Consider the following 12155-nt stretch of genomic DNA (forward strand, 5'->3'; position numbering starts at 1 on the left):
CAGTCCTCACTCAGGCTGTCTTCTAGAAAAGTCCTAACTTTCCCTTTCCCTCTGTTGTAGTCCATGCACAGCACTGGGTGGAAGGGTGACATCAAAGAGTGGTATTTACTCTCAGAGACAGAGAAATTCTAGGCTCTCCCTAGACCACTCTCTGCACGTGAAAAGCCACAGTGGAACAGATACTGTTTAGTCTGGCTGGAAGTACCATGAAGTGAGCATCAGCTTCTCTCCTGTTTCTTGATTTTTGTTTCTCCTCCGTGCTCTTCCCCTGAATGCCATCAGTTCTATGCTGGAATGAGCTGCACATCATAAGCTCAAGCATTTTGCAATCCTTGTGTGGCAGTGAGTGGAACCTGGTCTATTGCTGAAACAGAACCTCTGGAAAGGCATGAAGAATAAACCAGAAAATTGTTTCTGTCTGGTGAACTAGGAAAAAAAGTATATGGAAAGAATTCCCCTTCATAAACTGTAGATTGTACTTGTAGTCTATTGAGCCCAGATATGCATGTTCTTTCTATTACAGCTCATGAACTCACAACTGGAATTTACTTTTTATAAAAGAATAAAAGAAGAAAAAAAAAGATGCAGCGAGCCAGCCCATAAAACAGTTTTGGACTCTAAAATTACATTATAATTGGAATTTTTAAACTTATGTAGAAACACTACTGTGTTAAAATATCTGAAATGAGGTATTTTCAACATAGAAGTTAAACAAAAAGAAACACCAGTAGTTTAGGGCAGGAAATCACAAATTGAAGCACTCAGTTTAAAAGGGATTATGGCTAATATAAAATAGGCCTTTCACTTAGCACTTCTTTGCTGCTTTGGCAACCAGGCACCAAAATACATTATTTGTGGCTATAAAATGCTATGAGCAAAGTCATGTTACAGGACTAAAAAGTTGAGAAATCAAACCTCGTGAGGAGTCTTCTTACACCACTTAGACTTGCTCCTGCCCCAAGAATGGTGATAGAGAAAGGAAAACAAGAACAAGCTCCCTAAAATGGGGGAAAACAGAGTGCCAAGGCCACAAAAATCTGTGACTCTTCAATTTATCTTCAGTTCTTCCAATCTTGGGTCTGGGCCGGTTTTTTTTATTCTGAGAGAAGAAGGAATAGGTCTGGATTCCAGCAAGACAAGAGCACACAGAGCCCTCAAAGCCTGTTGGGAACCAGTGGGTCCAAACAAGTACACACAAAAGGAACAGCAGCTTTCCCAGGCTGGGATCCAGCACTGTCCCCACCTCCCACCTTGACTTCCTAAGTGACCCATAAAAGAAAAGTAGCAAGAAGAGCAGGACAACAAAAACCAAGGCAGAATTAGCAGAGAGGTAGAAATGGATGTGCTTGCACTTCTACAGCTGTGTTGGTTGCCCCATGTAGATGCATATCAGGTCACTGGAGCCTGACCTAACCTGAGGTCTTATGGCACTACTGTTATGCTGCAATTGGTTGTGGCACATTGCAAGACCACAGAGAGACCCTAAGTTAACTGCTCAAGCTTTTGTGAATGTTTACTAGAAGTAGTTATAGACACTAAGAGAAGACTTCTTGCAGGGACAAATGTTCTAGCCTGTAGCTGCATCAGTTGTTGTTCAAAGCAAAGGGTTCAGGCTGTCCCAACAGAAATATGTTGCTTTGCAACAATTCATATCTTAATTCTTTAGAATTCATTACAGGACTGGGAAAGAAGCAGCATGCGAGATAAATGAAGTGGCAGAAAGATGTATGGGAAGAACCTGTGATTATTAACTGAAACACTTCAGCATAGAATGTAATTCCACCAGTGTGATTATGCTGGTTTATGCCAGCTGAAGCTGCGATTGTTTGTTTGCCTGTCTTAATTGCATTTAAAAAGTAAAGCATTCATTTCTAACCCTCATGTTTGCAGAGAAGTGCTTGAAAATGTAGTGCATCTAATTGTTCAAAGAAGCAGAACGCAATTATAAGACAACCTAGTGGTATTATTATTTAATCTTGTGGTACTTAGAGAAAATTATTCCTATTTTTGATCAGACTATTTTGAGAATTTGATTGGAGTTTTGTATAATGCTACTTTCCCCTCGTTTTTTTGGTGCATCTTTCAAACAGTGTCAAAAGGCAGTAAACATCACTTAAGGTAAGCAATCTTCAGCATAAAAATTAGGCCAGTTTGACAGAAGCAGATCTAGTGAATGTAGTACATGAATTGTGCTGTCCTTATCTGGAGAAATTAATTGGTTGCATCCTGTACAAATTCCCAGGAATTTTTGACTCTAGAATTTGCAAATGTATTTCTCAAAATTTGACACCAAAACATTTGAAACCTCTTTGGACCAAATGACCAAAAAGAAAACAACTGAAATGCGTGACCACATTGAAATTAGTTGCAAACTTTTAATTATTTTCAGGAGGATGTTTTTTCCAAGCAATTTAGAATGCACTGTAGAATGTGCTGCTTTGGCCATACCAGAGTCTGAATTCACCATTCACCAGCCAGATACAGAGCAAGAAGCAGCACGTGCAGTCAACCAAACCTTTTCTTACTTCTATGGCTTGTCTTAGGTGGTGCTCTGCCAGCGTTCAGTGAGTTACTGCTTTTGCTGCTGAATCAGACTCTAACAAATGTCTATTTCCTAGGGATGTTTTTTCTGGGCTCTTGTCCTGGTTTTAGATACGGTAGAGTTAATTTCTTTTCAGTAGCTGTTACAGTGCTGTGTTTTGAACTTGAAATGAGAATGCTGTTGATAACTACTATTAAGGAGGAGAAGCAATTATTTTCTCATCCTTTTCAAAGAATGTAAACCTGAAAGAGGGTGAACTCAGTGAAGAGCTTGGATGGGAGGTGGGAAGTACAACAGCTTTGCTCTGCATGTCTGTGTACCATGCTATCATGGGAAACCTGTCTTCACAGAGCAGTCTACCTGGCATGCTAAACAGCCCCAGACACCAATGCAAATGTAAAAAAACAGTCAGTGAAATGGCAAAAATTGTTACAGATGAGGGATAACATCACAAAGACATCTAAAACTTCTTATTTGCCTAATATTATTGGAGAATTGAAAAAAAAAAAGCCCCAAACTGACCCTGAGGTAGCTGTAAGCCCCTTCAGTTCATGGCCAGGTGCTCCAGAACTGGGGGACCTCACAGTTGCAACTAAAGAGGCATTTCTGCTGCAGCTGTTTATTATTCAGTTCCACCACATGGATTTCTTTTTTTCCCTGCTTTTTCTTGAGGATGTTCCAATTTTTCTGAACCCAACAGGAGGTAGCATCTAGAGAGTTGACTCACCCCCTCAACACCAAAGAATAGTGCCCCAAGGAATGGCCTACAAGTCAAAGGGTACTTTGGAGTGACAAGTTTGAAGAGTGACTTGCAGGTCACACTGCTACAGATGCTAGGTGTCTTCCCTGCAACCCTAATGCTGTGTGGAAGTTGGATGCAGGCAGTGGTTTTGCAGATGTGTTGGGAATCGAGTTTTGCATGTACAACATGTAACTCAGTAACTCTGCTGATACTAGGTGAGACAATATTCATACATGAAAAGAGCCATATGAAACCCTATAAAATAGATAAGACTGCTCAGGAAGCTGCCTGAGGGGATGGCAGGAGGTAGAGGCAGCTCTGAAACTGACTACTGCAGCCTTACTTGTCCACTCAAAGGACAATAAAACTATTTTAAATTCAGCCATACACCCCAGCCTGCAATGTCCTCAGTTGTTGGATCTCTGCACTGGGTGAGTTCAGAAAAAATTTATGCTAGTGCCTTAAGTTATTAGATCCTCTGCTGGAAATTCTCATTTCAATGGATTTTCCCTCTATTAAGCAGGAAAAATTTCCAGAACAGGAAAATGTGTTATCCTCAGCACTGCTTGCAGTCAGGTGGCACTGCTCAGGCACAGATGGGCTCCTCTGAACTCAGGAAAGCACAGGCTTGAAACCAGTGTGGAACAAAAAGTGATTTCTGACAAAAACCAAAAAGTTGTTCTGACCACTATTTCCCACAGTGGTTTTCTTTTTAGAAACATAAATATGTAAAAGGAAAACATCTGTCAGTGTCTGAAGACTTTTTGTATATACAGTTTTTGTTTTAAATTGAAAAAAGGTGCTGGAGAATTAAAAAGATATTATATGTTAACATATTCTAGTAAAAGTTTTTGAGACCTTTCCAACATTTTCTCTTACTTCTCTTTAATTTCTTTTTTTCTTTATAGCTTATGCATCAATTTATCTGCGTCTTTACCCGGATTTGAAGCCAATTATACCAGACATAAGTTTAACATTTGGCATGTGACAGATTTCCTAGGAAAAGCTTTGGTCATGAGCTGGGGACTCTTTAGTGTCACGGGTGAATCTCAGTGACATTAGCCTGTTTCTGCTTTCCCTCTAATGTGTATTTTCATGAACTGCTCCATACAGAAGTTCAGCTGCGTTTATTGAGCCAAGTGTGTGGCACCACTTTTCACAGAGAGGAGACAAGTCAAAGAAAGATAAAACTTCCACTTATGCATTTCTGACACTGCTGTGGCTGCAGAAGAACAACGAGCACAGGCACAACCAGCAGCATGGCTTCTGGTGGCAAAGGCTTCCCACGTGGCTTATCACTACTTACTCCATGGCTGCTTATCACTGATTATTCCTCTACATTTCTAGATAGGACTTTTTCTGAACTGTTTCAGTCCCCTGGGCCTGAGTTAGTTTATTTTTAATCATGCGCTCACGCCTGAGCACTGCCACCTCTCCCGAAGGCCTGGGGCTGCTCGGCGGGATGGGATCTGTGCTCTGCCACCTTCCCACGTGTGCCTTTGTGCCCACGGCCGCACCTGCTGCCGGCTGCTGGCTAAGAATAGTGCCCTGCTCCGAGTTATCTCCGAGCTGCTGCCGGAGGAGCGCAGATAGCGAGAGACGTGGCGCTGCTGAGGGTCACGCATGAAGCCTGGGGCTGAGATAAAGAGCACGAGGATCTGAGAGTGCCAGCGGGGTGCTTGGAAAGCAGTGTCTCCTTTCTGCTTTCTGTCTACCTCCAAGTGCCTGTGTGCTCCGAGCGCCAGAGTGCTCACCAGGAGATCCACGGGAAGTTTGAGGACAAGATGACAGCTGGAATAATGATCTTGCAGAAAATGAGCTTTGCTTAGCACTGCTGTCAGGAGGAAGGTTTTGTTTCAGTGGCATAGCAACCACAAGATGAAAAGGGCCAGGAATGAGAGGGAAAGGGGAGGTGGTGTCTTGCTCTGTAATGCAGTTTCCTGGTGGGGGAAATCCTGCGGTGCTCTAGAAAGACCCCCACTGAGCAGGCTGAATTGGGCTCACAGGACTCAGGATTTTTAAGTGCTCTATTGCCCTGGTAATGCTGTGATGCCTGTCCCTTGTCAGGCTCCATTTGGTCTCAGGGCAGAGTGTAGCAGCTCTCCCAGATCCCCAGTAATGATATGCATAGTACCCACAAGTCAGGCTACACACTCCCTTCTCCCTCACTCCCTGTTTTTCAGGAGAAAGGTGGCTCAGAGGAGTGCACTGGCAGATCCCTTCCTCAGAGGCTAGGCCATGTGCCAAGCCCCTCACCAATACAAATTGTCCCAGCAGGACCATGCTCGACATTTCATTGTAAGTCTGATGAGTGACCCCATCTGCCTGGTGCAGTGTCACAGGAGTCACCTGCCACCCTCCTGGGACAGCCTTGGGGACCAGATTTGGGATGGCTTTTACCTCAGAGTTTCACATTTTCAGGAGATAAATGACACAACTTACAGCTGCTCTTTGCCTTGATTTTTTAGTTTTGCCTCATTCCTGAGTCTTAACTATAAATTTGCTATTGGTTTAAGCTATCTGACAGTTTCTTGCAATTGATGCATTGATCAGGACAAGTGGAGATGGTTGATTTACCTTTCAGTAAGTGTGCTTGCAGATGTTTTCATATCCTCTCAGACAGAGAAGTGCAAGATGTGCTGTTTATTTGTTCTCATGCAGTAACTGATCAGATGCAATTCTCTTTTCTTTACTCAGGACTTTGAAATCTGTTTTCATCTAAAACTCCACTGCCATTTGGAAGCAGCATTCCTTCTGCTGATAAAAGTATGATAAATCCAGTATGATAAAGGATTTATTATTTTTAATTTTTCTTCCCACAAAAAGTTCAGATACTTTTAAACACTACATATGTGTTGTGCAAAGGTCTTGTAAGTTGATGTCCTACCTTTTAAAAATGATAATTTCATTTACATTCAGAGATCATTCAGCTAAAAAGGCTAAAAATAGCAAATATTATTTCCTCATTTATCCACTCTGAAATAATTTACTCTTATTACCAAAATCATCACAAAGACAAGCAATCCTTTATAGTTTTTCACACAGCTGGTTACACCCAGATTCACAGGCACAAGAAGAAGCCATCAGTAGCATGTCACACTTGATAAATCAGTGCATTCAGGTCCTGAGCACAATGCTCTGCTACAGCAATTCAGTGTGCATCAACTGAGTGAGGGCTGGCATCAGGGAGCTCAATTCTTAACTTGCCACAAGTGAAAGGTAAAACATGTTGGAGAAAAAGAGGTGGATGAAGAACCTTCACCTTGGCAGTTTTAATGGCTCAGGAGCACAGGGCAAACTTTTAAAATGGCAATAACTTCATTGTAAGTCTGAGCTCCGAGATTTATGGAAGGGGAAGTCTGAGTGCTCGAGAAAAGATGTCCAACTTTGTGGATGTGAGAGGCCAGCCAAGGAGATTACACATGGTGAAGCATCCACCCATTGCTTTAAGCTTCTGCTACCTCTGCAATGAAAATATATGCCATGTAACTACTGACACTTAAAAGCTATTGCTGTGCAGCTAAATGGATCCTGATAAAATGTCAAAGAAGATAATCCACAGTAATTGTTTGTGCATTTTTGTTGCAATAGACAAGCAAGTTCTGGGGAACCACAGCACTAATCCCCCACTGAAAGGATATCCATGCTAGAAACCCCAAAAATATATATTGAGGTTATGCACAAGACTGGGGTCTGGCTTTATCAGTATCTGGGGAAGGTAGGAGGGCTCTGATCAGCCTGAGTGAAGATGAAGGTCCTCATCCTCTGACATAGTGTGGCTTAAGAAATAAATTGCAAGTGTAGGGCAAAAGAGTTAAAACATACTGATCCTGATTTAGCTGATATGAAGAAAACTATTTCTGTGAATTTCCTACTTTACATGTGGGTGTTGGTTTAGTGGACCCTATCCATCCCAAACCGGACAGATGAAACTGTGCAAGACAAACAACCTTTGTTCCCTGAACTCAGGCACTTAGTCATCAGTAATTATTTAGAACAGGTAAATGAGCCAAAACACTTCATAAAGCAATATTTTTTTTGTTTCTCAGCTATTGCATCTGCTGCTTTTCCACAACCACCTTAATATTAAAATGCTTCTCTTGGCATTGTGCCAGTCATGGGAGAAACAAGCTGGTGGAAAGTAACCACATGCCAATCACAGTCACAGGGTTGCTCTACACACATTGAAATGTCTGGTTTATGGGAATAAGCTACTGCAGCTCCTATCATCAGGCAGCCAAATCCGTCGTGATTTGTATGCGCCAAGACAATTCAAGGTTTGTGTGCATAAAAACCCTGTAAGGCAGAGATTGAGATCTAAGGAGGAAGGACTCTCTGCCAAAGGGAGAATTTCTTTTTCTGTGGTATGAAAAATAACAAAATCAAGTCATTTAATTAAATATCTCAATGTGTGGAGCTGGGTTGATACATTTATTTGCAAATATCCTGGAAAACTATCTGTTATTTTCTGTGGCTTGACTTTGGGACAATTGCAGCTAGTGTTTTGCTTTTGTGATGGATTGTGTATACAGTGGTTCAGAAAAAAAATCAGAGAACAAACACGCAGCCCCTTTTTCAGACCTGTCTGGGATGTGTGTATGTGCTGCATTTGCAGTATGTGTTGTTCCTTATATCCTTCCCATCCCACTGCTTGCTGACTACCTGCTGAGATGGCTGCTTAAACAGGGAGCACTGCAGCAGACTCTCTGCCTGCATGCCCAAGTGTTTGAGAAGTTAATTCTTGCCATCCCTGGCAAATGTCAACTTCCGAGTCAACTTAACAGTTTAAGTCAGACTTCTTCATGTGGACATTATCCCTGAGCTTCTTTCTCACCATCTTTTTTCAACCCAACCAAAAGAAAACACTAAAATGTCTTTTGCAGCATCTTCAGCAATGGATGTATTTCTTTTAACTGGGAAGAAAGGCCTGTTGATTTTCCTGGCAGAGTCAAAGGACGTGCCAGTTGCCGTGCTCACACAGGCAACTGCATTAATTCGTTGCAAAGGTTAAAAAGTAAAACAAATACCTAAAGCCCTGGCACAGATCTAACCTGGTTCATAAAGGCGCCAGAGAGAAGCCCTGGTTTCTAGTGTAAATAGCCCACACAAGCCTACACTGGACATTAATCTGAAGGAAAATGGAACCAGAAATTCCAGGAGGGTGTATATTTTTCCTCCCTGTTTCAAATCTCTGTCAAAATCAACCCTGCGATACATACGCCTAAAACCCTTACCCAGAGGTTTGCCAACTCACCTTTAAAAGGGACCAGGGCTCAGGGGTGATGTGGCAATTGTGCCTGCACCTGCTCCTCCAGCACATGCAGGTCACTGCTGCACCACAGCCAGTGCCAGGCTGCTCGAGAGCTGGGAGATGTTGCTGTTGTGCCCATCTCTGCTTTATCCTACAGAGGATGTTTTGGTGAGTAAAGCAACAGGGGCTGTTGATGCAGTGGGGATAGGCTGGCAACTGGAGTGGTTATTGGCAGTGTGGGAATGTGACGGCAGTGGGGTCCTTGTTCAGAGGGGTGAAGCTATTTGGTGGATGATGCAGTTGTTACAGGCAAAGGGTTTGTGGTCAAACAATTGAGGGGGGAGAATAAGACAGGAGAGAGGGTAGTGATGGATTTATTGTGGGAGCACCTTCATCCTCAAGGGTGTGCTGTGCTAGTAAAAATAGCTACATGTAATTAAAGAGGATCATCACAGGGCAGGAGGTTTTCTCTGTGTCACCTGATACTGCTGTCAGTGTTGATGGTGGCACCCACATGTGTGGGTTTCGGAAGCCCAGGTTCAGCCTGTTCTTAGGCACCTCCAGTGACAGAGGGTCTTCTCAGTCCTGAAAGTCTTCCGGTGCTTCATTAGGACATGTACTTCACCTGTGCCTTGGTCAGGAGGCAATTTATAGACTATCCTTAGATTAGTCTCCAAGTGATGTCCAGTCTGATTGCAGTGAGAGGATCTCTTTGCGTGAAGGTAGGAAACTTCATATACCACATCTGGTAGGATAAAATATGATTGGGGGATTGCCTCTTTGCTGAACCAAAGCATGCTTCAGTTTGGGTGAAAGCAAGAGACAAAGTGAAAAAGACCCATCTTTGAAAGACACTGAAAAATCAATGAAAATAAAAGAGTGGGATGTGTTAAAATCAGCTGGCTGTAACCCAGCAACAGTATCCAACAGTCACACTCAGGGACAGGCTGCTTCTGCCTGTGCTGATCTTTTTCTGGTTGATCTTTTCTGCAATGAAATGTGCATTTGGCTTTTCTGTCAGTTCTGCCCAGCCAGCTCAGGAGTACCATGACAGACTCACGTCACCATACCTCCTGCTGAAACTGGTGCAAAGATCTGGAGGATCTAATCTAGCTAAAATAAATACAAGTTCCTCATCTCTGGTAAAAGCTGCCACCTAAGCATAGCAAGGGGTAGGGGCTGCTTTGGATGACCATTTTAAGCCCCAGTCTGCCTGAATATATCCTCTAACATGCAAGAAGTATTAGCCAGACTGCTTCAAATCTTGCTCCACAGTTACCACCATCTCTAGGCTACACAAAAGAAAGAGTGAAGAAGATACCCTTGGGTTGAAGTCCAGCAAGGCTGCTGGAGCTCCATCCCCTTGATCTGTCCTTCCACAGAGCTAGGCCTGTGCAGACACAGAACTTCTCTGAGAGCTCTTTTAGTTGCACTCTACATGGAAAACCACAGTATCTCAGCCCCTGTCATTCAGAGCCCCTGCAAAGCTTTGCAAGTGCTATTTTTCCATGCTTGCCCTCCTTTTTGGAGTATCCTCACTGTCCTACACTGTTGATTGCGGCTCTGTGACCCAGGCAGTGCTGCATAACCTGCATGATCACCCTGTACCTTGGTTAGTTCTAGAAAATGATCATATCTGAGCAAGGAGATGTTTGCAGCCAGACTGAGAGGCATACTGGCATGTCTGCTTTCCTAGGAAGTGAGCTCTGGTTGTAGGGAGGACAGAGAAATGTCGGGGAGCTCATGCTGGCTCCTGCCTTGTGTAGAGCTGTGCTTGTGTAAGGACACCAAAAGGTGAGTGCCAGTAACACAGCTGTGCTGTGACTGTGAACTTGTGCTACACCAACGCCACGAGTCTTTGGAGAAAGGATGGTGTCATGACATCTGTCAAGCGAGTCTTGTGCTCTGCTCTGTACATCAAGTCCTGACCCTTCATGGGCCTCTCTTCCCCTGCTCCTTCTTCTCACAGCCACAGCAGCCACACTCCAAAAAAAGTAAGTGAGGCTAGAGCAGGCCATGTCCTTCCCTGCCTCCCTTGCTCCATCTACCCTGGACAACTCTTCTCCCCTTAGCTTGGTGCTGGTGCAATGTGGATTGAGAAGGACATGCCAGTGAGAGTCTAGGTACAAGCCAGAATTGCAGATGAGACATTTAATTTCAACACGGTGCCATTTTCCAATGGAGCAGCTTTCTGGTCAGTCCTGCCCTGTGACAGAATGGCCATGGGGCAGCTGTACCGCTGAGTCTGTAGCCCAGCAGTTCTGCACCTTTCTTGAGTTGACTGGGTAATATGTGCCGTGGGGAAGGAGGATGTGGAGCAGAGGATCCAGCTGACAGCAGATCTGTTCCTATGCCCTTGATGGAAAAAGTGGTACAGAGGTATGGATCTGTGTGCCACTGTCAACACAGAGATGCTGGTTTTTTTTCCTCCCTGGACAATTATGCATACAGTGAATTTCTGAGTCACAGGCTGGCATCCCTGCAGATCAAATCATTTGCCCAGTACTGGAATAAGCAAGTGTACAAGCCTGAAATGGTGAGCTGGTTCTGTTTGCTCAGCTGACAGAAGTGTAGCAGTTGCTAATTCCATTGCATCCCCTCAGAGCAAAAAAAGGAGAAAATGTAACAACCAGCAAGAGAGAATACAGAGAGACTCTGTATTGCTCTTTCCACTAAATATGCCCAAATGCAGGCAGACAGCTCTCTCCCCTCACTTCCCTGAGTGCTTTATCCGGTGATGTAACCGACTGCTAAATAATAGACAAACCTGGTATGAACTCTCCTACTTATTTCTGCGCGGGTGCACGTATGGAGCAATCTTTCTGCATTTTTCACTGGATTTTACAACTAGAAATATGCCACTGCCCTCTGCTGGAAAAGCAGGAGCCAGACAAGCAGAAAAGAAAACCAGAGTGGAATTTTGTAAATGCATAATATGATTGCATTTACTGCACTTGGTACTGGAGACCTGTGAAATGCAGCAGGACAGGGACAGTGGGAGTCCTCTGCCCACTGGACAGAGAAGGATCCACTCCCCTACCACAGCTGCCTTTTCCCCTCACTTTGGAGGGCTCCCAGATTGGGAAAAACCTGGCAGTGGAAGAAGATATCAGACCAGAGTTACCAGCATTTGCTCTTTCTCCTACACTTCATGTATAGAATACAGTTGGGATTTTTGAGAACCCTTTTCTATCTAAAGATATGTTTTTTGAGAACTTACTAAAATAGTCAGAATAAAAAGTTTAGCCTATCTGTTGCATGCTAAAGTATCAAGCTGGCATTTATTTTTTAAGGTAGATCACTCAACACACCTCGAGAAAACTGTGTCACTCCAAGTGCCGTCAGATGGCTGTGGTTAAGCAATCCATATGGACAGCACGCCAAGGTGCACTCCTCATGAGTACTAAAACTGTTCTCTAATGAGAACAACAGCAGCATTGGCTTTGAGTGAGCAGATGCATCTGAGGAAGGGTTATCCTTCCAGAACAGGTTTCCATGACATTTATTTAGCCATTTCTGGTGTGATGCTTATCAGACTGATTCCTCATCATGAGAGGCACTAGCTTCTTTCTGAACTACAGAAATACTATTGCTAGGTTAGTCTTCAAGCATGGAAATGC

The sequence above is a fragment of the Corvus hawaiiensis genome, chromosome 3 (genome assembly GCF_020740725.1).
Source record: "Corvus hawaiiensis isolate bCorHaw1 chromosome 3, bCorHaw1.pri.cur, whole genome shotgun sequence".
Classification (NCBI taxonomy): Eukaryota; Metazoa; Chordata; class Aves; order Passeriformes; family Corvidae; genus Corvus; species Corvus hawaiiensis.